General features: G+C 45.1%; 1 long non-coding RNA gene across 1 annotated transcript in view; it reads left to right on the forward strand.

Moving 5' to 3' along the window:
* The first annotated feature begins 4,616 nt into the window (after nucleotides 1-4,616).
* Nucleotides 4,617-26,966, forward strand: part of LOC138288604 (uncharacterized) — a 38,816-nt gene continuing 16,466 nt past the window's right edge. The window contains exons 1-2 of the long non-coding RNA XR_011202484.1: nucleotides 4,617-4,711; nucleotides 5,033-5,090. This is a non-coding gene — a long non-coding RNA (uncharacterized lncRNA). The remainder of the gene's footprint in view (nucleotides 4,712-5,032; nucleotides 5,091-26,966) is intronic.

Here is a 26,966-nt window from a genome sequence, read left to right on the forward strand (position 1 = left end):
TTGGTGTTTTTTTTATTTGTACATATGGATACTCATTTTAGACTCACGAAATACTGCCAGGCTCTAGTATCAAACATATCATAGTTCATGTTATGTTTTTCAAATAGCGACTTCTAACTGCAGATTCCTCACCTTAGAATATTCCCTAGTCATCAGAGTGGATCCCGAAAATTTGTGGCTCAATGATGCGCCCCTCATCATTCCAGATTACAGGTCAGCGCCATGCTGTTTGACACCAGCACTTTCTGATGGATACAACTACCTGTGTATTCCTCACCTAATGAATACTCCCATGGCGCCAGCATTCGACGGAAATCTTCTTACTAGTCTCTGCACGTCGACAAGGACGTCACTCTTGCCCACGCGATGGACCCTTCCTGCCTGAAAGGGGGATGAGGAATATGAGTTGAGTTCTCTAGAAGAGGAACCTGAACATAACCCAGATGAAAACTGTTAGGAGGGGCTGTGTGACACCAGAAGCTTCGACACTTCTCCAGACTCTGGCATGATTTCCCCTTTCCAGGCCCTGTTTCAGAGGAGGGTGCATCGTTTGCCACCATGATGCACATGGCAATAGATGCCCTTGACCCACAGCTGCCAGTAGTCGTGATGAAGACCAGTGTCTTGACAGAGATGCTTCACACAGGAGCAGGCTCAGCTGAACTGCTGCTCCCCTTCAATGAATAAATCACAAAAAGAAAGGTAGGAGAACTATTCTCTTGCCCCACAATCTCCAACTCTAATATCAATACCACACAAAGATTGGGCAAAACTGTGGTCCACACACTCGAACTAAGGAGTTGCAACCTTCAATAACCCCTGTTCTCTACTTTTATTCCCAAAACAACCGTTGTTTATGGATGGAAAGGCCTTACCCTCATTATCGTGACATACTTCATCCTTGGCCGGTCTGCCCTGCCAGGATAATTACAACCCAGCGGTCTCAACCTTGATCTGAAAAACATCTCTGGTAGAAGGTAGCTCAGAATAATGTGTGTTCTGAGATATGTAGGGAACCAGATTCTAAGTCCATAAAACTGCCTCTGTAAGTATCCTGGATATCTCCTTTATTAATAGGGTTGCAAAGGGTAGGATTAAAAATGAAGGAACAGTTTTAGGCCATCCACGGTGGTTGTGATGCAGCCAAGTTCACGATTTTGTTTGGCTTGGACCACCACTGACTGAGTTAGGCGGGCTGTAAGCACTAGTGTCACCTTTCCCCACCATGTGTGGCTACGATCCACTGGGTTCTCTGGTGACATCCAGTCCTTTCCAGTGGGCCTTCTGTTTGATGGGACTCGCTTGTTTGGGGACAAGGTTAACTTGGCCCTTGAATGATTTAGCATTGAAAGACAGTAGGGCTACTGCTCGCTGTCTGGGCCTTCCCACTCAGCCTAGCCAGACACACTTCCAGTGTTTCTTTTGTGACTTTGGCAGAGGCATTGCCTACCATCAACCAATGTCACCTAACAGGGAACCCAGCAGTTTTGAGGGAGTGGCCGTGGTGCCCTCCTTCCTTGCAGTTAAGTTCAGCGTGCCACTCAGTCCACCACCGCTTAACCTCCGTAACTCTACCAGTAACACCTCGTTACCTTACAGGATCACAGCCACCCTTACAGGCTCACCGTCACAGATGGGAGGCAGAATCCCTCAGCTCTATTTGGGCTGGTAGGAGATCACATTGTGCAGATGGTTCCTCCAAATTGATGCAAAGCCTATGCTTTACCCTTCCTTTCTTCCCCACTGCACCTTCCACCATCTACCCAATGACTGACGGAGATTATCTCTCCATTTTGCATGAGGAAGTGCCAGCCCTTTTGGCCAAAGGTGCTTTTGAGAGACTTCCAGCACCAGAAGTAGGACGTGGTTGTTAATCCAGTTACTTTTTGGTGCCCAAAAAGGGTAGAGGTCATTAGCCTCTTCTAGATTTGCACCCTCTCAATCTCTGCCTCCGGAAGGAGAAATTCATTATACAAATATGGAGAGCCCGTTCTTGAGCTCTTCGCCACCGCAGAGAATGAACAATGTCAGCATGTTGAAGTTTCCGAAGGGTGTTTTGGAGACACGTTCTGCCTCGAGTGAAACTTAGGACTCTTGTATGCTTTCCCGCTGATACCACTCCTGCCCTGAGTTCTGAAGAAGATCACAACAGACCAGGCCATAGTCATCCTAGTGCCTCTGAACTGGACATGGAGAGTATAGTATTCGGAACTCCTTGACTTGAGCATCTGTCCTCCGATCAGTCTGCCCCTCTAAGAGGATCTGCTGTTGCAGTGGAATCATTGGGCTCTCCACTTTGGCCTTTGCAATCTCCACATTCGTGCGTGGTGATTGAGCGGCAACAGCTGGGCGAATTTAACATTCCTCCGGAGGTGGTTGATGACATCTTGGCAGCCAGGCATCCCTTGACTAAAGTGTATGGGCCTGTCACTGGGACAAATGTAAGGTTTGCTGCAGCACTCGCCAAACTGACCCCCCTACGGTCTGAACTGTCTAATGTTTTATTATTTGTGCTGTCTCTTGCCTTGCTAAGACGTGCCCTGGGCACAGTTACAGATTTTCTTTTAGCCCTTTCGACCTTATGGTTGCGTGATCAGTCCACCTTATTAAATCATCTGTTGTGATGTGTTATTTGAAAGGGCCTCAACATATGTTTCCCCTGATGTGTTATTTGAAAGGGCCTCAACATATGTTTCCCCCATCTCCGTTTGTGATGACCCAATGGGAACTCAGTGTATACGTATTTGTTGTGTTCCCCATTTGAGCTGTTCCACAGTTTCCATTATAGGTTCTCACCATGTAGTGTTCTTGATCGCCATCACTTCTGCATGGCAAGTGAGTGTGCTTCAGGCTTTGTGTGTGCATCTTCCATTCACCACGTTCTTTCCAGACAAGCCGGTTTTGCGTACTAAGGCATCCTTCCTCCCAAACATTGTGACACCGTTTCACATCAGCCAAAACATCACCCTGGCTGTGTTCTAGGCTTCACCTCACTCTTGTAACTAGGAGGAGAGCTTCTACCTCTTGGACTGTAAGAGAGCGCTTAGCTTTTACATCAGTCACACCAAAGATTTGTGGATGGCTCTTGTGGGGTTTGCCGGAGCATAAAAAGGCAAGGCAGTGCAGAAAAGGACCATCTCATGCTGGATCGTGCTGTTCATTAAAATCTATTCTGCACTGGCGAAAAAGCAGCCCCCGGAAGGACTGCGTACCCTCTCTGCCAGGACCAAATATGCTACTACTGAGGTACCGTGCGGTGACCCTGTCCTGGAAATATGCCAGGTAGCTATGTGGGCGTCCCTCCATACATTCAAGAAGTATTGTCTGGGCAGCGAAGTCTGCCAAGAAGGATCTTTGCCTACTCAGTCCTGCAGGACTTTGTTGTTTGGGTCCATCCATAGGCCATCTCTCTTAGGTACTGCTTTGCTATCTATTCAAAAGTTGAGAAATTTGGGACTAGAAGTGTCTAGCAGAAAAACAAATTACTGTAATGCTCTTTCTGCTAGGCCCTAGCTGCAGATTTCTCACCAACACTCCCATCCTGCCCCTTCTGTGGTTGGACTCTATACTTTAAAAAGAATCCACTACTAGTTATCTGCACACTAGCATACCATTTTGCGTTTGGAGCTCAATGCCTGGAGGCACGGGTAGCCTTGAAGGCAACTGACAGTGTGTGGGAGTGGCGCCTTATATGCCCCACACATTATTTCTGGAACAGTGTCAGTGCAGAACTGATATGTGCCACCTTCTTACTTGCAGAGATACTACAAAAAAGTTTCTGTATCCAGTTTAATGATTGGGAAATAATCAAAAGATGAGGAGTCTCCAGTTAGTTAGTCTGTACCAGAAAGAGCGTTACCAAAAGTAAGTAATTTGTTCTTCACATTCCCGTACCCTAAGCCCACAGGTATTTCTGCAGTTCACAGGGGATCACATGCACTTCCAGTTCACTTTGCTCCTCTTCAACCTCACCAGTTTCCCTGGGTGTTTATGAAAGTGATGGCAGTGGTTGCTACTCGCTGTCAGATGTCAGAGGTTCCGATTGTTCCCCACCTCAGCAACTGGGTGCTGAAGGCGTGCTTACCTTTCCAAATAGGAACACGCACAACCTAGGACTACGCTGGTACCCGCGACGCCCTCTTTAGAGAACCCCGTACTTTCTTGTGTACTTTCAAACTGGGGACTAACCTACGGGGGCTAAACAATGACATTCCCTGGACTTCACTTTCTTCTTAATATTGATGATCTATATACACACTTGGATTCCTTGGGATGTAATCCACTAACTTTCATAATTAATGTGAATAGGTCACTACCTAAGCACACTCCATCGTTGCCCCAATATGCCATTTGTATAATTAATTCTATACTAGGCCCTTTTGGTTATAGGCATGCTTTAATTTTAACACTTTTGGGGTTTGCCTGCTTTTTCCTTTTCCACTGTTAGTGCCAACCCCTATGCAGCCTATCCGGTCCCCTGGCTCCATTAAAAAGGTAGTCCTTCCTCGAGTTTGATTGTGTTTTTTTCAAGGGACTACATCGCGCTAGTCCCTTCTTTATTTCTACTATCTTAGACGCGCGCGTACCGAGAGACACAGTTCTTCCGGGTTCACGACGTCTTATTTGAAACTCTGACGGCGCCCGAAGCAGATGGTTTTTCGGGACACCGTTTCAGAGGGTAGGTCCATAGTGTTGGACCAGCGATATAATTGTGAGTAACACTATTCTTTTGTTGTGATACGCGCAGGCCATTTACAGTTTTGTTTAAACTGGCATACCTATCTGCCTCGACTAATTGACGAGGTTAACTTGGGCTACAGTCCGATTGTAATGATGTTTTACTAAGATAATTCATCATTGGGCTATAATTAATGAGATCCTGCACTTTTGAGCATATTTTTCAATGTTGAGTAAAACTCCATTCTCCTAATTCTTTTTTTATTTCTTATAAAATTGCACAAGTGACTGAATTCACTTTATATTAGGATGCCAGTTTAATATATCGACTGTTGTTCTTATTCACCATGTACAGTGTCAATCTGAGTCCCAGGAACGTGCTTCCCAAGGGGCCTGTTCTCGATTTGGGGATGGTAAGCTCGTTTTAATACACCTTTTTACGACCCATCACTTGTTTATCCGTCTGACCACCTTTTTAACCACATCTTGGGTATTTTTGGTGTGTGTGTTTGTCCTATGTGTTTGTTTTCTAGGGTGAACTGACTTAACCAGTGTACTTAAATGTAAGTGACCGGTTTATCTACCCTAAATAGAGGTGGTTCTTCTTTTTTGTTTAGTGAAGAGGTGATTTATAATTGATTGGTCCTGATGAAGCGTCAATGGATCTGGCTGGACCGATAGACGCGAAACATGTCGACCTGAACTTAGAGGCCCTATAAAAAATTTGGAGTCCTCTGAGATTATATTATTTTTTTAAAGTAATTTGAACATTATACTCTACATATGACTTACAATTTTTTGGTTTTAGTCTTGGTCTTCATCTTCATTATACTGAATAAATTATGATGTTGATTGTGAGATGAATAACCAATTTTAACTATTTTTTGACCTCTCTTTTGTTTACTGGTGCCTGAATGTATGCATCTTTGACTACACAGTAGATTTCACCAGTCACAATTAGATGAGCATGGTCTAGAGCCCCCCGCTTGGGGTGCCCACCAGGCATTACAGTGCCAGCCTGGTGAGGAGCATTTCCCGATGATGATACTAGTCATCCATTGTGATGCTTGAGGGCTCTCGCTCCTGAGACCAGTGGTCCACTAGGACGACAGTTTATTTTTTGGAACAGTGTACCTTAAAACTATTGACTACAGTTTGGGAGATCGTACACTGGACCATATAACCTCCCGGTCCCTCCCCCCGTTTTGATTGAGCAACTTTATAAATACACTGCACCCTGCCCTATGGACTGTGTAGTGCCTACCTTAGAGGTGACTCATATGTATTAAAAAAGAAGGTTTAGGCCTGGAAAAAAGTGTATTATGCCAAGTCGAAATGGCACTTTAAACTGCAAGCACAGGATTCAATGGCTGGCCTAAGACATGTTTACCAAGTTTCTTACGTGGGTGGCACAACAAGAGCTGCAGGCCCACTGGTAGCATTTACAGGCCCCAGATAAACGTAGTAACTCAGTCCTAGGGAGTTACATTTTATTTAAATGTTCAAATTGTGTGTAAGCCAATGCACCCAAGTTTAAGGGAGAGAGAACACACATTTAGCAGGGGTTAGCAGTGGTAAAGAGTGCAGAGTCCTAAGGCCAGCAGAAACTAAGGGCCTGATTTAAAGTTTGGCAGAGAGGGTTACTCCATCATAAATGTGACAGATATCTTTCCCACTGTATTATGATTCCATTATTTCCAATGGAAATCGTAATACGGCAGACAGAATATCTGTCGTGTCAGCCTTTGAGTCAGAAAAAAACTGGAGGATTGAAGGCAAAATGTTCGGGGATACCAACGCCATGGATGTCAGGTCCAACAGTGCAATTCGGAGAATGTTATTTGGTGCGGAATTTCTTTCCCACCTCTCAGAAGAGCTAAAGATGTTGCTTCAGCTGATTAATTTCCATTTTCACTCCTAAAGCAACACTGTTACCTTGGTCTTAGAGCGCTCTTAGTAGGTATGTGGAATATTATGTGGTATAGCTGGGAAGCCTTACCATGTAATATTGTCACAATACCCCAAAAATGGTTTGTGGGTTCACACTAATGAATCCTTACCTCAGTTCTGGTAGAGTGGCAAAGAGCAGTCAGGCTTTACCAGAGAAATGTATTAAGCATTTCAGAGTACCAACTTGGATGATAAGTAATTGACCCAACTCGATGGAAATCTGACACCTATTTATACAAATAAAGTGTATTTTATCTTACTTTAGACACCAACCCAAGTGTTATAGCATGCATAAAACCAGAGTTATAGATTTTAGAATCAATATTAAATCAGTGCAAAATAATACATGAAAAATAAAACATTGCAGTCAGTGGGAAAAACCACTAGTGACAATCGGTCACTTTGAGGTTGAGTTACGTGGCTACCTTGCAGGGGTAAGGTGGTGCAGGTCCTCGGACCAGGCAAAGACAGACAGTTCGATTTTATCTAGCCCGTAGAGTCCTGGATCAAAGTTGATCTGGCTGTTTGTGGTTCTGAACAGGAGCCGTGGTTAGTGCTGATTTCACTGCCTACACAGTGCTGCAAGAAACAAGATGCAAATACAAAGCAGAGGCTTGGTTGCTGGAGTCAGATGCAGGTTGCATGCTGTTCTCTGTAGTTGCAGCATCGAGTGCGGGGAGGATTACCATACTGGTGATTAACAAGCTTTGGCAGTGGTAAGCATCATGAAAGCTTCTGGAACTTCACAGGGTCCAGGAGAGTGAAGTAGTGACCTGAAACTTTGGGGCAGGTGAGACTACAACTCCCACAATGCACTAAACCACCTGGATTCAGGCGATCCTAAGAAGGGCCCGATGGCCAGCGATTCTTTGGATCCAATTAGTGTTTTTGCCTGCAGTTTGCAGGGGCCTAGTACCACTAGTCCATGGCAGATTGAGGGTGCTTCTGACTTCCACAGGGGTCCCTCTCTTCAGGTGTACCAAGTTTGAGCCAAAGACAAGGATCGTTCATGCAGTTCCAAGTCTGTGGCCAGAAGGACAGGGTATGCCTCTGTTGCTTTGGTGCTGTGGGCAAGGTCCTGTTGTCAGTGACACAGGTCTCCTCTTAGTCCTTCCTTAAAGTAAGTTGATAAGATCTGAGGCTCTGGTGTCAGGGGTGTTCCTTAAATCCTAGATTTAGTAAATTTAAGGGTTTGGAGGCTAGTCGCCAAAGGATAGGAAGCTTATGCAGCTAATCCACCCCAGAAGTGACCATATTCGGTGGGGTGGGTCACTTTTCCTACCCAGAATCCTCTATTCTGCCACTGCTAAAAATGACAGACAACTCAATTTAGTGTACAGACTGTTCTCCTCACCGTGGAGGAGTGGTCAGGCTTCTAGGGGTGTACACCACCTAATTTCAGGCCTGTCCAAGAGCAATTGTGCTTGGGGCAGGGGAAGGGCTGTTTCCTCCCCTGGGAGTCAGCCCTTATGCATATCAGATGCAGTGTAGCCTTCGAAGCTCACCGCCTTGTTGTGCCATTCACTAGCCTTCGTCAGAGGAGTAAGGTGTGGCGTTCTTCCTGCCCAAGCCTTTGTTCCCAACTCCTGGGAGTGTTCACACTGCCTGGTAGGAGGTCAGAATCGTGTCTTGGTGGCAACGTGTGTGGAAAAGCATGGGCTGGTCAGCTAGAGGACAGGGAAGCTGGGGCAACTCCAAAGTCACCACCCGGATGCATGCCACATCACCCAGGGCACGGGATTCATGTTAGGGGTAAAAAGGCATGTTTGATACCAAACATGACATACTTTAGTTGTACCATAATGGAGCTGCGAATCTCGATGGTGCCCCATTTGGCAGTCCATTATCTTATGGCCTGCTAACACTTATAATGGATTCCAATGCAAAGTTTATATTTATATGCCCACACATTTAACATACTGCACCCTGCCTCCTGGGCTGCGGAGGCCTATTTTAGGGGTGCCTGACATATATTATAAGCAGTGCACTGGCCTGTGCCAGTGATGGTGATGGTGAGGGCATAGTTGAGTAGGAGCAGTTTGCACTGCTGCTACAATCTGCAATGGCAGGCTTGCTGTTAGTAGTTTGATTGGGTCACCCAGGGTGGCACAAAGTCAGGCTGCAGTCCTGGGAACTCCTTTGCCACCTATGCCCTGGGTACCCCTGGTACCATATACTATGGAATTATAAGGGGGTAAAGGTTTTGCCAATTTTGGATTACCAAGATGAACATAACAGTTTTTGGAGAGAGCACATGTACTGGGGTCTGGACAGCAGAGTCATAACCATCAGCTTCTGGGGCAAAAAGTGGGAGGTGACCATGCACAAAGGGTCACTTTCCTACACTCAGTCTAGCATTCTGTTAAATGTACAAAGAAAGGGAGCACACTGCCTACACTCCAACAACAAAGTCCAACCCCAATGCATCATGGTAAATGCAGTCGAATTCGTAGTCCATTCCGAAAGTAATAAAGTCTTTCACCTCTGTAGGCGCAGCAAGTGCTGTTTATCCCTGTACACGTGTTTCTGGGTTTAGCCCATCATCAGCAGGGAGCAGCATGGTATAGGGGCTTGCTTGAAATGCCGCCAAATGTTTTCTCAGGTTTATGTACCTCTCATGGCGCACAGGTGCCTCCCAAGGCTCGTCAGCCGTGGCTCAAGGGAGCCGTCCAAAGACAAAATTACAAAGAAAGGGAGCACACTGCCTACACTCCAACAACAAAGTCCAACCCCAATGCATCATGGTAAATGCAGTCGAATTCGTATTCCATTCCGAAAGTAATAGTCTTTCACCTCTGTAGGCGCAGCAAGTGCTGTTTATCCCTGTACACGTGTTTCTGGGTTTAGCCCATCATCAGCAGGGAGCAGCATGGTATAGGGGCTTGCTTGAAATGCCGCCAAATGTTTTCTCAGGTTTATGTACCTCTCATGGCGCACAGGTGCCTCCCAAGGCTCGTCAGCCGTGGCTCAAGGGAGCCGTCCAAAGACAAAATTACAAAGAAAGGGAGCACACTGCCTACACTCCAACAACAAAGTCCAACCCCAATGCATCATGGTAAATGCAGTCGAATTCGTAGTCCATTCCGAAAGTAATAAAGTCTTTCACCTCTGTAGGCGCAGCAAGTGCTGTTTATCCCTGTACACGTGTTTCTGGGTTTAGCCCATCATCAGCAGGGAGCAGCATGGTATAGGGGCTTGCTTGAAATGCCGCCAAATGTTTTCTCAGGTTTATGTACCTCTCATGGCGCACAGGTGCCTCCCAAGGCTCGTCAGCCGTGTCACATGTCCAGAGATACGGCACTTGCTGCACCTACTTAAGGTGAAAGACTTTTTGAAAAATTTCTCTATCTTTAAATCAAATGACTGCATTTACCATGATGCATAGGGGCTATTTTATGCTGGAGTGTGAGGCAGTGTGCTCCCTTTTTTTGTGTGTCTAATTGACGGCTCCCGTGAGCCTACGAGCTGACGAGCTCTGGTGATGCACCTGTTCGCCTACTGAGAGGTACAAAAACCTGTGAAGACGTTCGGCGGCACTTCAAGCAACCCCTTCAGATATATTTTCTCTCTGCTGATGACGGCCGAAAGCCAGAAACACGTGTCCAGAGATACGGCACTTGCTGCACCTACTTAAGGTGAAAGACTTTTTGAAAAATGTCTCTATCTTTAAATCAAATGACTGCATTTACCATGATGCATAGGGGCTATTTTATGCTGGAGTGTGAGGCAGTGTGCTCCCTTTTTTTGTGTGTCATTCTGTTAAATGTATTCATGTCCTGTGCTCCAACTATGCATCTTGCATCCCTCCTGAACATAGCATATGAAATACAGTTGTATCTTGGTCTTATCTTGCCTAAAGATCCTTCAGATCTCATTTGGTAGTCATGAGGCAAATAGCTACCCATAGGTTCTCACTGTGTTTTTGGAGCAGAGATCTTTACATCAGATAGCTGTATATTCTTAGGACAGCCTAGGTCATCTTTAGATTTCCAGTGTTCGGTCACCTCAGAATTCCATTTCACACATATGAAGGCAGTATTCCTGGGCCCCCACCATTTGTTCTTTCCATAAAGGAGATGGAGACATTGATTCCATCCTACAACACACCAGCAATTCCGCTTGTTGCATTCAAGATTTAGATAAGAGTTTTTGTCTAAGGGATGACACTACCACTTGTGCACTTTGTGGAATCTTTTAATACTAAAACAGACTTTCTAATCATGGTGACCTATAGCATGGACAAGAAGGAGCTCAGCAACTCAGTTCAGTCAGTTTTTTTTTTCCATTGCAGTCAGAGCCTCAACTGCACATTATTCATTTGCCAGATGGTTAGGGATCGTGCTCTTCCTAAGCTGAAACGCCAGCTTCTCTCCATCTTCTCTCTCTTCCAAAGATTATTTCAGTGCTTACAGATTTCCAAAATGTTCCAGGAGTCTGGTAGATATATGTTTCCTCCAGCAACTAGCATTCCCTCATCACCTATTTGAAGTGGCAGCACCTTAATTTTAACTCCCAGGAGACAAGTCATCCTTCCCCTCTCAATTTAACGTCCTGATTGTTTAGACCATTTTCTCTGTCTATCAGGTTTTGTTCAGATCTAATTTGGATATTTGTCTACTAGCCAGAAGAAGGTCTATGATGAACCTGTTTCAGCCAAAGTTGCAGAGAATTTGCCACTGGAACCAGGACTAAGAAATCAACCATTTAAAATGTGAATTGAACAGTCATATGTTATTTATTTCTTGCTTGGTTGTGTTCATGGGAGCCCACTGGAGGTTAAGCTTTGGAAGGCTCTGGGACTAGGATTCACCAGGAGGAACAACTCCACTAAGTCTTGGGTACAGAGGTGTCCTTGGCTATCGTTGGTGCTAAACGAGAGCCGCATCTGCTGGTTTTACCACTGAGACCATGCGGGTGAGGAAACAGATGCAAAATCCCAACAACCTAGCCACAGGTGACGTGGTTTGAAGGTGTTGTGGTGAACCCTTGAGTTGCAATGTCCAGTAAAGGGTGTGATAACTGGGCTGACCACCAACAAGCCTCAGGAGTGGTAAAATGGAGAAGAAGCTATCTCCCCTTCTGTAGGTCTAGTGGAAAATGGTACCTGGGTGTAACTTGGCAGGGAGCTAGACTAGACTTCCAGCAATGCACTGAACCACCTGTCTTTAGATGATCCCTCGGGGCGTGATGGCCAGCAGTTCCGGTGAGTACTTTTCACCTACATTGTGCATGGGGAATAGTGCCACTAGTCCAAGGGAGTCTGCCCTTACCTTTGTATTTCAATGGGTTCCCTGTTGCTGAGGGAAGTGGTCTTTGGACTAGACAAGCCACAGTTCCAGGGGGTTGTCATAGGTTCAAGGTATCATGCCTTTTGTTAGTGCAGGCCCCTTCTGTCATTGATGCAGGTCTTCTCTTATCCTCTTGTCGCAAGTTGTTGCAGATTCAAGGTTCTGGGACCAGGGAACCCCTTTAATCCTACACTTAGGAGCATTAGGGGTGTGGGTGCAATTATCCAATAGGCTACTAGCCCCTGCAGCTAATCCAACCCTGAGGACAGGAGCACAGGAAAATGGGTAACTCTGTGGGCCACTTCTAAGGTTGCTTTCTGGATCCATGCCATATCACCCTTGACACGAGATTCATGTCAGAGGTGAGAAGGCACAATGTTTGATACCAAACATGGCCTATTTTGAGGGTACTAGCTTGCGATTTTTGGTTTGACTGGGTGCCAGCCTATGTATCATATGGCCCAGTCTCTTATAGTAGTCTTTAACCGCTTGAGTGCCTTGGACGAGGTGATCTCGTCCAAGGCATCGGTTCCTGGGTGCCTTGGACGAGATCACCTCATCCTACACCCGTGAACTGGGGGGAGCACTAGCGCTCCCCCCATGGGCTAAACCACCCACCCCCCCGGTCGTGGATGGCACCCCCGACTCCCCCCCCCCCGTGACAATCACAGAGGGCCTCCTCCATCGTGCTGGAAGCTCACGTGGAGGAGGCCAGAGAGGCTTCAAAGGGAAGGAAAGTCTCTCTGAGCGTTTCAAAAGCCAGATTGCAAGCAATCCGGCTTTTGAAACGCCCACTAGACACCAGGGATTTTTTGTTTTTGAGAAATTGGCATAAGGGAGAGACCCCTTGGGCAAGAGTCGCTCCGAGTGGGGGCATTTTTTTGGAAGGCCTTTTCTGCCCCCCCTGGGGGCAGATACCTCTAGGCACCAGGGATCTTTTTTTTTTTTTTTTTCTTTCTTTCTTTTTTTACAGGTGGGGAGCGACCCCTTAGGCAAGGGTCGCTCCCATAGGGGGCAAATTATATTTCGGCCATTTCTGCCCCCCTTGGGGCCAGATTGGCCTATTTGTATGAGGCCAATCTGCCCCCAAGGGGGACAGAAACCACTAGACACCAGGGAGGTTTTTTTACGTGAATTTCACGCAAGGGGAGCAACCCCTTAAGCAAGGGTCGCTCCCCTGCGGGGCAAATTTATTTTAGGCCATCTATTCATCATCATCATCACACCTTTATTCGGCTGTAAGCCATAAAAGGAAAGTACAATCAAGTAAAAAACACATCATTCCAACAGCAATTATTCACATGAGTAATAAAACCAGTTTACATAGATAAATGACCATTAACACTCCTAAAAACAATAAATAACAATGATTTTCATTATTACTTCCTAAAATTAGTCTCCCACCCAAAATACTACCACTAACTTATTTACTGACTAATGGAGAACTATTTAACCATTTATATAGACAATAAATAAATAAGAGAAAAAAAGGTTCTTAAAATACCTAAAAACCTATATTTTCCTTCATAAAAAAGACTAAAATTACATCTTAGGCAAGATAATTTCCCAGGGTCTATTAACTTGCTTAAAGGAGGACCTATTAACCACTTGATCCTCATAAGATTAATCTATAGATGTTTATTAAATCTGAGCTTATTACAACCTCAAGCCCTCCTTGTCCCTGATAAATGAAGTCGCTAAAAGAAAGCGGATTATTCCAAAGACAATGGATGGGATAGTGGTAGACCTAAGTAATCTGGACGCTTCTTTGTAATTTCTAATTCCTGCATTCCTACAAATAGGTCAAATCCATTTTTTCCTTGGTTTATCGTAGGCTTTGCAGAATAACAAAACATGATCCACCGTTTCAATAGTCTCCATATTGCATAGCCCACATTTCACCTCATGATTATTCTCTCTCTGGGGACTCAATTTAATAGTAAAAGCTTTAGTCTGAAGGATCCCATATCGAAACTTCATGAACAATGTTTTCGCTCGCCTAGGGTGGGTTGTATCTAACCAGTCCTCAGCTCTTGGTATTGGTTTAATGTCCAAAAAACTCGACGTCAATCTACCCAAATTCTCGTTGCGAAAAAGAGTACTCGAGAATAATTCCCAGTATACTTGTTTTAGTCGAGTCTTGGATTGTATCGTAAGTGTATGAGGTTCGTCCCAATAGGGTTTCAGCCCTAGGTTATAGAACCAGTACCTTACATGATGTAGCCACGGTAGAGAAACTGATTTATCAAGGTCCATTATCTCCATTAGCACTTGCTTATAATGAGTCAATTCTGGAGTTGTCCACAGTCTACACCAGTAAAGTAATGGTCTCAAAACTGCCAATTTACCTATTTGCTTCAGATTTATATCATAAATAAGAGGGATTAACGGTGTAGATGGTGGCAATCGCAATACCCCCCTCAAAAAGCTGTTTTCTTGAGATACTAGTGGATTTAAATTTACAATACCCCAAAGCTCGGCACCGTATAATGCAGCAGCCTGCGCTTTATATCTATAGACCTCAAACATTGGTGAAACAATCCCAGTTCTTGAACTTTTATAGTTATTGTTTATAGCCGCCAAGCTGTGGACTAGAGAAGTTGCAGCTTTATTAATCTGCGGCGTCCAGGACAACTTAGCATCCAGCAATATCCTTAGGTAATACATTTTTTTTACACGTTCTAGATAGTGCCAATTAACCACAATACTCCTTTTAAGTGCTTTATGAGGATTAACAGTCAAATACTTTGTTTTAATTGCGTTTATCTCCAACCCCTTCAGGTTACAGTATTTGCCAAACATTCCTAATAAGGATTGTAGACCCATGGGAGTTTGTGATCATAAGATAGTATCATCTGCAAAGAGGAGGGCAGGAACTGGTTCTCCATTCAATCTTGGCGAGTCATGATTACTCTCTTTTAAATACTCTACCAAGTCATTGATATACAACGAAAAGAGAGTCGGGGCAAGCACACAGCCCTGCCTCACTCCCCTTTTAATAGGTATTGGGTCAGTCAACTCTCCATTTGGGCCCCAGTATTCTCGTGCAATCTCTTTATCTGGATCAGGAGACTCCCCGGGATACCCTGCTTCCCCAATGCAGTCCATAGAGAGTCTCTTGGAACCAGATCAAAGGCCGCAGCTATTGTTATTAGGCCGATCAGCCCCCAGGGGGGGCAGAAATCTCTAGGCGCCAGGGCTAAAAAAAAAATTGTGTTTTTCTTTTTTGTGTGTTTGTTTTTTCAGAGATGGGGAGCGACCCATTAGATAAGGGTCGCTCCCCTGGGGGGCAAATTGTATTTAGACCATTTCTGACCCCTTGGGGGCAGATCGGCAGATTTTCGGTCAATGGGCAGAAGCCACTAGGCACCGGGGATTTTTTTTTTGCGCCAGTGTCACGCAGGGGAGGGACCCTGTAGGCAAGGGTCGCTACCGGGGGGGGGTTGTTGGGGGGTGGGGCGCAAATGTATTTTAGGCCCTTTCTGGCCCCAGGGGGGGCAGAAACCCCTAGGCGCCAGGGCAAATTATTTTTTGGTGTTTTTTTTTTTCTTTGTTTGTTTTTTTTAGAGATGGGGAGCGACCCATTAGGCAAGGGTCGCTCCCCTGGGGGCAAATTGTATTTAGACCATTTCTGCCCCCCTTGGGGGCAGATCGGCCGATTTGAGGTCAATCAGCCCCCAAGGGGGCAGAAACCACTAGGCACCGTGGATTTTTTTTTTTGTGCCAATGTAACGCAAGGGGAGCGACCCCGTAGGCAAGGGTCGCTCCCAGGGTGGGTGGGGGGCCAAATTTCTTTTAGGCCAATTCTGCCCCCCCTGGGGCCGGCTGAGCTAGAGGCCAAAATCCACAGGTAGGCACTTTGTAAAAAAAAAAAACACCTCTGTTTTCTGTGAAAAAATTTGATGTGTCCACGTTGTGTTTTGGGCCATTTCATTTTGTGGGCGCTAGGCCTACCCACACAAGTGAGGTATAATTTTTATCGGGAGACTTGGGGGAACACTGGGTGGAAGGAAATTTGTGGCTCCTCCCAGATTCCAGAACTTTCTGTCACCGAAATGTGAGGAAAACGTGTTTCTTTAGCCAAATTTTGAGGTTTGCAAGTGATTCTGGGTAACAGAACCTGGTCAGAGCCCCACAAGTCACCCCATCTTGGATTCCCCTAGGTCTCTAGTTTTCAAAAATGCACAGGTTTGGTAGGTTTCCCTAGGTGCCGGTTGAGCTAGAGGCCAAGATCTACAGGGAGGCACTTTGCAAAAACACCTCTTTTTTCTGACAAAAAATGTGATGTGTCCACGTTGTGTTTTGGGGCATTTCCTGTCGCGGGCGCTAGGCCTACCCACACAAGTGAGGTATCATTTTTATTGGGAGACTTGGGGGAACATAGAATAGTGTTATTGCCCCTTGTCCTTCTCTACATTTTTTCCTTTCAAATATAAGAGAGTGTGTAAAAAAGACGTCTATTTGAGAAATGCCCTGTAATTCACATGCTAGTATGGGCACCCTGGAATTCAGAGATGTGCAAATAACCACTGCTCCTCAACACCTTATCTTGTGCCCATTTTGGAAATACAACGGTTTTCTTGATAGCTATTGTTCACTCTTTATATTTCAGCAAATGAATTGCTGTATACCCGGTATAGAATGAAAACCCACTGCAGGGTGCAGCTCATTTATTGGCTCTGGCTACCTAGGGTTCTTGATGAACCTACAATCCTTATATATCCCTGCAACCAGAAGAGTCCAGCAGATGTAACAATATATTGCTTTCAAACATCTGACATTGTAGGAAACAGTTACAGAGTAAACCGTAGAGAAAAACTGCTGTTTTTTACCTCAATTTCAATATATATTTTTTTCAGTTGTTATTTTCTGTAGGAAACCCTTGTAGGATCTACACAAATTACCCCTTTCTGAATTCAGAATTTTGTCTACTTTTCAGAAATGTTTAGGTTTCTGGGATCCAGCATTGGTTTCACACCCATTTCTGTCAATGACTGGAAGGAGGCTGAAAGCACAAAAAATCGTAAAAATGGGGTATGTCCCAGTAAAATGCCAAATTTGTGTTGAAAAATTGGGTTTCCTGATTCAAGTCTGCCTGTTCCTGAAAGCTGGGAATCTGGTCATTTTAGCACTGCAAACCCTTTGTTGATGCCATTTTCAGGTAAAAAAAACCACAAGCCTTCTTCTGCAGCCCCTTTTTCCCATTTAAAAAAAAAGAAAAAAAACGAAATGTTCACTGTATTTTGGCTAATTTCTTGGCCTCCTTCAGGGGAACCCACAAAGTCTGGGTACCTCTAGAATCCCTAGGATGTTGGGGAAAAAAGGACCCAAATTTGGCTTGGCTAGCTTATGTGGACAAAAAGTTATGAGGGCCTAAGCGCAAACTGCCCCAAATAGCCAAAAAAAGGCCTGGCACAGGAGGGGGAAAAGGCCTGGCAGCGAAGGGGTTAATGGGAAAGGCCACTATAGGGACATGTAAGCTTGAACAAACCTATATGTCCACACCCTTATTCTAATGTGCACTGCCTCCTGGCTCTGGAAACCTAACTTAGGGGCGACTTACATATATTAATGACAGTGCTGGGGCTGTGTCACAAATGGTGTGGGCACAGTTGAGTTTGAGCAGTTTGCACGGGTTCTGCAGTCTGCAATGGCAGGTCTGCTGTCAGTAGTTTGCTGTGGCCATGCCGGGTGGCACAACTAGTGCTTCAGGCTCTTGTGACCCCCTTTAACACCCATGCCCTGGTTACCACTGGCACCATATACTAGTGCCTTATAAGGGGGTTAAAGTACTTGCCAGTTGGGATACCAATTTACAGTTACCAGTTTAGGAGACAGCAATGGTAGTGGGGCGTGTTTAGCAGGTGCCAGCGCACTTTCAGAGTCATAATCAACAGCATCTAGAGCAAAAAATGGGGCCGGGGTTACCATCCAAAAAGACCACTTTCCTACAGAAATAAAAAGATGAATCTTGTTGGGCCTATTCCAGCAGATGTTTGCTATGATCAGATGATTTTCAAAGCCTCTTGTGCATTTTCCTTCCCGTTTGGGGGCCTCTTTTGGGATAGGGCCTGAATTAGTTCTGAATGTTTTGGCTCTTTTAAAATGTCTGTGTGGTATTTAATTTGTCCATGGGTTCAAATGACAGGGGACGGGATGCACTAGTAAATTGTGGCTGTGACTTTTGCTGCCACAAGGTTAGACCACACATTGAGTATTTTTAAGAAATTGCTAGATGCCTGTAAGAGAATCCAACACATTCAGTAGGACTAGAAACAACAGAACAACTCCACAGTAGACAGATCATTTGTTATAGAATTTCTGATGATCTATTGGAGAAAGAGTCCTAGGTATAATAAGTGCTGTAGAGAATTTCCTGCGTAAGCAGCTACAAAAGGCACCTCCACTATGCTTGATGGCCCAGCAGGCTGGAGTATTAGTGAAGGTATCATTACAACTATATGAGCCCCTTCTCTCTGTTATTTATGAGGTAGCCTATCAATAGCATTCACCAGAAAGACAAGACAGAGTCAAGAGGTAGGGTGATGTCTGGCATTAGAGCTACAAACATGGAAAGAGAAATAATGAAAACTGGGGCGAAAGGGAGAGAGAGTGGCAGAGATAGAAATAAGACAAAAAGTATGGAGGTGAGTGTAAGAAAAAAGCCGGGAAAACATCAAAAAGGTTGAAAGAAGGAAATCTTATAGCACCCTCGGTATAGCCTAGCCTCAACACATTGACCAGGGGCAGCTCCTCCATTAGGACGGAGGAGCGTCACCCCCCCACCAGAAGCGGCAGCCACAAACCTTTTACTAAAAAGCAATAATAAACTAGGCCACGGGGTGATGAGCAGGCTACCCCTAAGAGCGCATATGGGTTTGGCCGGCCATCTCGGGCTGGCCAAACACCAGGGGCGGCTGGTGTTTAAGGGCTAAGGGGCTGCGCCCCTAGCCTTTTCTGGCCTCTCTAGTGAAGCAGATATTTAATTACATGATGAAAGTAAAACATTTTCTGCACAACATTTTCCAAGTGAAAGTTGTGCACTTTCAAAAGCCCCACTGCACCTGTGTGAGTATGTGGCTGAAAGCTGCACAGTAGGTCTGACAGGGCTTGCCCACGCAAAGCCCTTACGTTTTCTCAGAACGCAGTTCTGGAGCATTTTTTGTTCAGCCCGGGTTTCTGAAAACTTCATGCCACTCCAATATTATTATCCACCCTTTCCTATATACTCAAATGGTGGGGTGTGATCAGAAGGCCTTACTGACCACACTCCACTCTAGCATGTTACGTACCAGAGGTCACATTTTATTAAAAGAATGTGGCATTGCGCAAACAAAATCCCCTTTTCCTGCATTACAAGCAGTCTTTGGCAGAGATATGGAATAAATAAAATATATAACTCCATTCAGGGCTCTCTGGGAGACAGGAGTGTGACCTGAATACCTCAAGTCATAAATATACCTAAGACAACCCTGCACACAAGTAAGTTGGAACTCTATCTTTTTTACAGACAATAAGAAAAAAATCTGTTCTCTCAGCTCTCCTCTCCCTCCCTTCCCTTCACTGCCTCTGTAGGTGATTTCGACTCTCAAAGGCAGTAATGGTTCCAGTAATTTATCATGGCTAGTTATGCTCGTTTTATTTCTTCTGCAGACTAATGACGTGATATGTCATATTAAACATGTAATCTGCAGCTCAAATAAACATGTAGCTTTTATCACTGAAACTGCTGGATACTGGATGGGTGAGGCAATGTGTGTTTGTTTGAATAAGTGTTTGCAGGGCTTGACTGAGTGGCTGAGAAAATGTGGGTGTCTGTATAAGAGTTGTGTGAATGGCAGTGGATGACAATGTGGATGAGTGAATGGGTAGGGGACCAAAGGCAGTGGATGAGTAGGTGAATGGAAATAAGTGGGTAGTGAGGCTCACTCACAAGGTGCAATTCCGTCTTGTATTTGTGCCCTACCACTGCTTTCAGTCACCAGCCACCACTGCCAAACACACATGGGCACAGGGCTCTCTTCAGCCCAGCCACAAAGTTGTCGGGCTGGAGAGTGCCTGCACAGGCTCCCAGTCTGCCTGGGAGTGCCCTGGCTGGACGCTCCCAGCAATCCTGACGCTGCTCTGAGCGTCCGGATTGGCTGCAGGGCAGGCTGGGAGCCTGTGCTTGCCTGCAACCAGCAGAGGAGTGGAGTGGGGCTCGGCAGGACGGTGAGAAGGTAACTGTTTTTTTTAATTTTTTTAAATTAATATAATTTTTATTTCCCTATTTCCTCCCCGCACAGCGCTCCAGCCCTTCTGCGGACTGTGAGCCGCCACTGTCATTTGCAATACTTTCTATTTTTTTGATTATTTCATGAGTTCCTTCGAAAAACATCTGGAAAGCATTTTTCTTTTTTGGGAAATTCTATAAAATTCCTGCTATAAAATGCATATCGTGTGCCATCTTTTTTAAATAAGAACACTTATTAGGAGCACTGACACCTAACAACCCTACGCTGGGGAAAATTTTGTGATCGCCAGGGCCCCACATTTTTCTCACTGTACCTTAGAGGTACGGTCAAAGTGCAGGCAGTTTTTTTTTAATCTGGCTACTCCATTGGGTAGATTCATATTGGTTTCATGTCCGTGATAACGGAGTTCCTTCGTTGGTATACTAGAAAGAGATTTTTAATATGTGCTAATTATTTCTGATACAAAAGGTAGAAAATTAAACTTTTACGCTGCTGTTACATCTGCAAAATAATAGATTTTTGAGAAAATACCAATGTAATTCAGCATGAGCACACATATTTGCAGCAGTTCAGGAGGCTGACTTGATGGCGTCTCAGGAGTTGTGGACCATATTCATTGGAAAATTAGTAACAAATGCATGGTCTGGTTTGGGATTCTGTGGTTGGAACTGGTGGCAGAAGAGGTGACCAATATATTAGAGTAGATCTGGATGGTTTTGCGAATGTTAGATAGATCTGAGAGCCAACAGTATCAAGACAGACATATTGGAATTTCAGGAAAAATATGTTCAGTATAGGAAGGCAAAAATAAAAGAGCTGAATGGAATGAGCACATAATGTAGAGCATTTTCACAATAGCTAGTTAAGAAGAGTTTGCTCATGACAGAAATGTGCTTTTGAGTGTGTGAACGAATGGGGAGAGAAGGAAGAAAGAATATTGGAAGAATTAGACAGGAAACGGTGAACAAAAAAGGAAAGTTGGGGGCTGCCTCATTAGATTTCCTGAGTTGTTCAGATTTATGCTTCTGGTTTGAAAGAGTTTCAGTTTAGATTAGAATATTTGATCAAGGTTTTTGGTGGTTTGGCTAGTGAATGAGAATAAAGTAATGTCTGCTGACGTTTTTGGTATGGGAATATTTCCTGCATGGTACAGGTGCATGTCCCCTGTCCTTAGTGCCCAAAGGCATCAATATCTGGTATTTAGACTTTTATTTTGGCCCAGGTGTCACACTAATCTAAGCGTGTGTACGCAGGCCTAGACCTGTCCCTGACTGCACGCGACTGGATAGGCTTTTTATTCCATCAGGCATTTTCCTATGTGCTAGTGCCGTTGGAGGCCAGTTTCGAAAGCCCCTGGCTTCTTCTGGTTCCTCTGTCACTTTCCCTAGCTCCCTGAGGTTAATTGCAGCATGTAGTGGAGGTGTCAAGAAAGAAACAGGAGAAGAGAAGGAGAGAGAAAGAATGGATGGATGGAAAAAGAGATATTGCAGGAGTGGGCCTGGTTTGAGCATTTGTGACGGGCTGCTTTTGGTTCCCCAGTCCGCCCTGACTGTGTGGGGCCCCGGACCTCTCAGCTGACCTGGAGGGACTCACCAAATATGCCCTCATTTTGCTAGTGGATTACTTTGTCTTTCCTTAGTACAGCACGTATAGCAGTGGCATTATCATACAATGTTGTTAAAGGAAATCAATAGTGAGACCACACCTGTTGTACTATCTTACCGGACAGAGGTCCTCTAGTCCACCTGTGTAAAGTTCCTCTATTCTGTCTATGCCTACTACCTTGCACTGACATTCAATGTGTAAAAGTGCATATACTTGAAACTGAGTGTGCATTTGATTTTCGGCGTAATACTTCACCTGCGCTTGATTTACATTAACTACTGACTCTACAAAGGGGTGTACAGAGAGCTCTGGAGGTCAGCTATGAGAGGAAGTAGCAGAGTGAGCACAGTGGGCGTCGCACTTGAAGAGAATGGCACTCATACACTGACATATGATTATTAGCTTTGTGCAGTAATTAGTTCAACAATGTGACGAAAAAGCATGGGTTGGACATTGAGATTATTGTGTTTCTCGGTTTATTATTGAGTTGTGAGCTCAAACAAGGCACCCCCACACTATATCCCTGAGAATCCTGTGACCTCTTACTGAGCCAAATTAGAACGGGCCCAGGGACGTCAGTGGCAAGCAACATCAACTCCTATGGTTCAAGCTCATTAGTCCCTGCCTGGCCCTTGTCCTCCCAAACGGAGGTTTACAGACATCAACATGTTGGAAAGGTATTAGCATTTTGGATGGGGAAGGGCTAAATAGATCAGAGGATTAAAGAGGTGTGAGTATCCTTATCATTGGACAATGTCATATGCTCCATACATAGCAAAGAGCCTGCTTGTTTCTTTAGTTGTTCCCTTGTGGCTGATTTCAGCACAGTGCTGGATTCCATTATGTTTTTCCGTCTGTGTCTCACATCCTCAAAACCACTGATGGGTTGAGTTAACTTTTTTAGTTGGTTCCCAACAGATGTCTGAGCTGTACTCACCTGGGGCTTTCAGGCTCAGTATACTCACAGACATAGTTGAGACAGGTACCACTCTTTGTCACACTATGAGGAGCAGACTGATGAGTGATAGATGTCAATCTAGGCTGCTGACCTTTTTACCAATAACCTTGGAACAGAGCCCTGCCCACCCTCTATGATAAAAAAAAAAGCCCAATCCTGTTTTCCCAGCTTTTGTAATTTATTTGAAAAATAGAGCGAGAGTGATAATGAACGCACTATACAAATGCCATCTTTTGTGAAGACAGAAGGATTGTTGCACAAGATGCACCTGTTCTTGCAATCAGCGCCTCAGAGAACAGTTCCTTCATATGGCTGGGTTTGGGCTAAGTTTGGCCTTGAATATATGCCAAACCATAACTCTGTATGGCATCAGTCCTTTGGAGCTTCACCAGAATGCCTCAGGCTTGTTTTTCAAATGTCTGGTTTAATTAGGGGGGCTATGGCGGAGCTGTGTCGCCCTCGCCACCCCCCCACCGCCCCCACCACCAGCAGGAGCTCCAAATCCTTTAAAAATAAAACAATAATAAACTATGTTTACTACCGTTTTATTTTTAAAGAGGAGGGGCCATGGGGGTGACTTGAAGTGAGGGGAGTGCACAGAGCACTCCCCTCAGTGTGCATGTATGTTCGACCGGCTCTCTCGGGCCGGCCAAACACACAAAGCTACAAGGGCTCTCTCCAACCCAGCACTGTGTTGCCGGGTTGGAGAGAGCAAGCACAGGCTCCCTGCGTTGAAGCGCCCAGCCAGGGCACTCCAACCAATCATAATGCTGTTTTAAGCAGCATTATGATTGGCCGCAGGGCAGGCTGGGAGGCTGGAGTGTGGCGGAGAGTGGCGGCACAGCAGCGGCGAGGTTCAGGTAAGCTTTTATTCAATTATTTTTTTTGTTTTATTCCCCTGTCCCACCACTTTTCCTACTTGCCAGCCGTGACTGGGTTTAATATGTTTGACACTCTTCTAAAGGACATCTTTTACTCTCCCCAATCACAACCCATTCTACCTCTTATGACGTGAAAGTAAATATACTCCCGTAGAGTTCCCTGATTTGGTTAGTTGTGGGCTCCAGATATAGACAAACAGTACACTTCATTGGGCACTTGTTTCCTGCCAGTGGTCTCAAATCTGGTTGAGTCAGGGTGCATTTTTTTTCATGCATAGGATCTAGTGTAACGTCACCACCTCACCTCTGACAACATACACAGAGATATAAGGGCCAGTAGTCAAAGCAAGAAAAGTGAAATGAGAGATACAGAACTATACCTCTCTTCCTTGTCACCTGCTGATACAGAAGTGTAGGAGGCTGGCCCTCTATGTAGTGTGCAAAGCTAGGCAAACTGTGCAGGGGGTCTAGGCAACCACACGTTGGTTTACAGAGGCAAAAACTGGACCACCTAATGCTCTAATTTTTATGGTAGCTTGGTCGAGCAGTTAGGCTAATCTCAGAGAAGTGTAAAGCATTTGTTGTACTCACAGTATCAATACATGAGACCACACACTCAAAAGAATTTGAGACCAATTTACAAACATACTTCAGATTCTTACAATGATTTTAAGGCAAGTACTTTTTAAGTTAGTAATTTTTGAAGATTTAATAAAAAATAGTCTTTTGTGCATAATTATGCACCATAGGAATCAACGGTTACAGACCGAATCCGTGATCCAGGAGGAGTGCACCAAGGTGCCCTTGGAAGCAGGAGGTAGGTCATCTTAAGGGTTGCTTGCAGGCCAGGTAGGGAACTCTGGTAGGAGGTCCTGGTGGTTTCTGAAGTCCCTCAACTTGGGCTTTCTCCTGATCCTTTTGCAGTCCGGAATGGACTGTGCTTCTTGGTGTGCGACGTGAGGTGAGCAGTACCTAGGGCTAGTGCACAGTTTGGCCACTTGAGGGTGCAGTGCCACCAAACTTGGCACACTTGCTGAGTTTTTCCTCACGGTCGGTCCGTGGGGTGAAGTTTGGTTTGGCTGCGGCGTACGGTTTGTTAGTTAGAACCCAGTCAGTGAAGTGGCCTTCACTGGGTCTTTGGTTCCTTGTTGCAGAAGCGTGATGCCTTCACTCTGAAGGGAGATCTTTGGCAATTTTTAAAGAGTGAAGGTCCTCAGGTGGTTTGCAGAGTCTGTCCAGTGTCCAAACATCCCCTCAGTTGCGATTGTTGAGTCCTGGGTGCAGCAGGCAGGGATTGACACCTTTTCTTGGTGCAGCGGGACTTCAGTTATCAAGCTGTGGGTCTTCTTTGTTGCTGGTCTTCTTTTGGCCATGGAATCTAATTTCTTGCCCTAGGAATGCCGACTAAATACTGTATTTAGGGGTCTGTTAGTGGAGTACATGGTAGTGACCAATGGGTCATCCACCTTTGGGTGGCTATACCCACTAAGTGACCACTTCCTGTGAGCAGAGGTCACTTCCTTACACCTGATTGGCTATTTTCCTTCCATGTAAGAAGAAGGGAAATTAAATGGAGAGGTCACCTTGCATGCAACACCTTAGGGCTGGTGCAAGCTGGGGATGACTACTCCTCCTGTCCTTTTAGTGTTTTCCCCCTGTTGCTCCCGCCAGAAGTGGGCGTGTGCAATGGGGGCAACCATCTGCTGCTAGCAGCAGGCTTGAGGGTCGAGTTTCAAGGGCAGTACGCCCTTTGAAGCTCCCTAGTAGGGCAGTGCACATTTATGAGGGAGGGGGTGCTTGCACCTCCACCCAGGAAGGACTTTGTTTTGGGACCCAAAGAGCAGGATCTCTCACCCTAGGGTTACAGAATCTTGTCTATTGGTGGCAGGCTGGTTGTGACGAGCAAGCAACCATACCAGGGTAGTTAGGGCTTGAAGGGGGCACCTCTAAGTTGACCCCTGGGTACATTTTGTAATAAATACAATACTGTACCAGTTTGGATTTATCATTCTGAGTTGTTTGATACCAAACAACGCAGTGTTCAGAGTGGCCATCATGTAGCTGTGAAACTCATACTGACCAGTGTCCAGCACATGTATTAAAATGGCTGCTCTGTTCACTTACTATGTTCCTGGTTTGGCAAGGACACAGTAGGGGAATATTGCTTATGCATCTATGCCCACACATACAGTATGGTGCACCCTGCCTTAGGGGTGGAAGGCTTGCCAGAGGGGTGTCTTACCTATAGAGCATCCAGTGTGTAGTGGACAGCGAACACAGACTGTGTGCCATGTTGAGTTTGTTTCTTAGGATTGCATCCCAACACTCAGACGGCAATGACAGTGCTGAGTGCTTCTGGATGCATGGCCCTAGAGGGTGGCATAATCTGTGCTGCTGTGTTCATGGGCCAACCCTTAGCACCCCCTACCCTGGGTACCTAAGTACCATTTACTAGGGATTTATAGTGGCAGCTGAAGGTGGTGCCAATTGTGCTAATGCATCACAACAGTTTTAGGGGAAGAGATCTGACCCAGAGGGCCTGGTTAGCAAGGGCACTGGGCACTAACACCTTTGATACTACATCAAATACCAGCAAAATGTAGGGTCTAACTAATAAAAGAGCCCTTCTCTCACAAGGAGGTCTGTCTGCAGGATGTAGTGCATTTCTACAAAACTGAGAAATGTCCAACGTAATGTGTCATTGACAGCGCTAAGCTTAAACATAGTTGTGAATTGAGATGCCTTAGCAATATCTTTGTGTAGCCGATTCTCCGTACTTCGATTTGAAACTGGTAATGACAAAAGACAAAAAATGCACAAAATTAAGTATATCAAATATTTAAGTGCATTAAGAGTTGTCCCTCAACTTTATCACTATTTGCTCTTTTGTGGAAGATTAGTTGTAGTTCTACTTGACTTCTCTGGAACTATACAATAGCCAACACTCTTACCATCTGTTGTTTCCTAGTGGTAACAACTATGTGTGCATGCTAAAACTCGATTACCTTGTACACGATAATCATATATAGACGTGCAATATAGTCCTGTTTCCTCACAAGTAAATCCTAATATGATATATAACCCCAGTCTTAAAAGTTCAGATAAATGTTAAAAGAATAGTGCAACGTTTCTTTTCATCAACACAGCTTTCAGAATAATTCTCAGCATTCCGAATATTTAAAACTCCCCAATTATTTAGGAAGTAGTAGGCCTTCTCAACAAAAATCCTAGATCAATGCAGTGGTGTCCTGGACAAAACTGTAGGAAAATGGCCTAGCAAAGGACGTCGTGAACCATGAGCTTTAGTGCCAACAGTGTTGGCACTACGTAATGAACACCAGACTTCCCGAAAAGGCAACTTGAGTGAGCCAAA

This window comes from Pleurodeles waltl, chromosome 4_1, assembly GCF_031143425.1.
Source record: "Pleurodeles waltl isolate 20211129_DDA chromosome 4_1, aPleWal1.hap1.20221129, whole genome shotgun sequence".
Lineage (NCBI taxonomy): Eukaryota > Metazoa > Chordata > Amphibia > Caudata > Salamandridae > Pleurodeles > Pleurodeles waltl.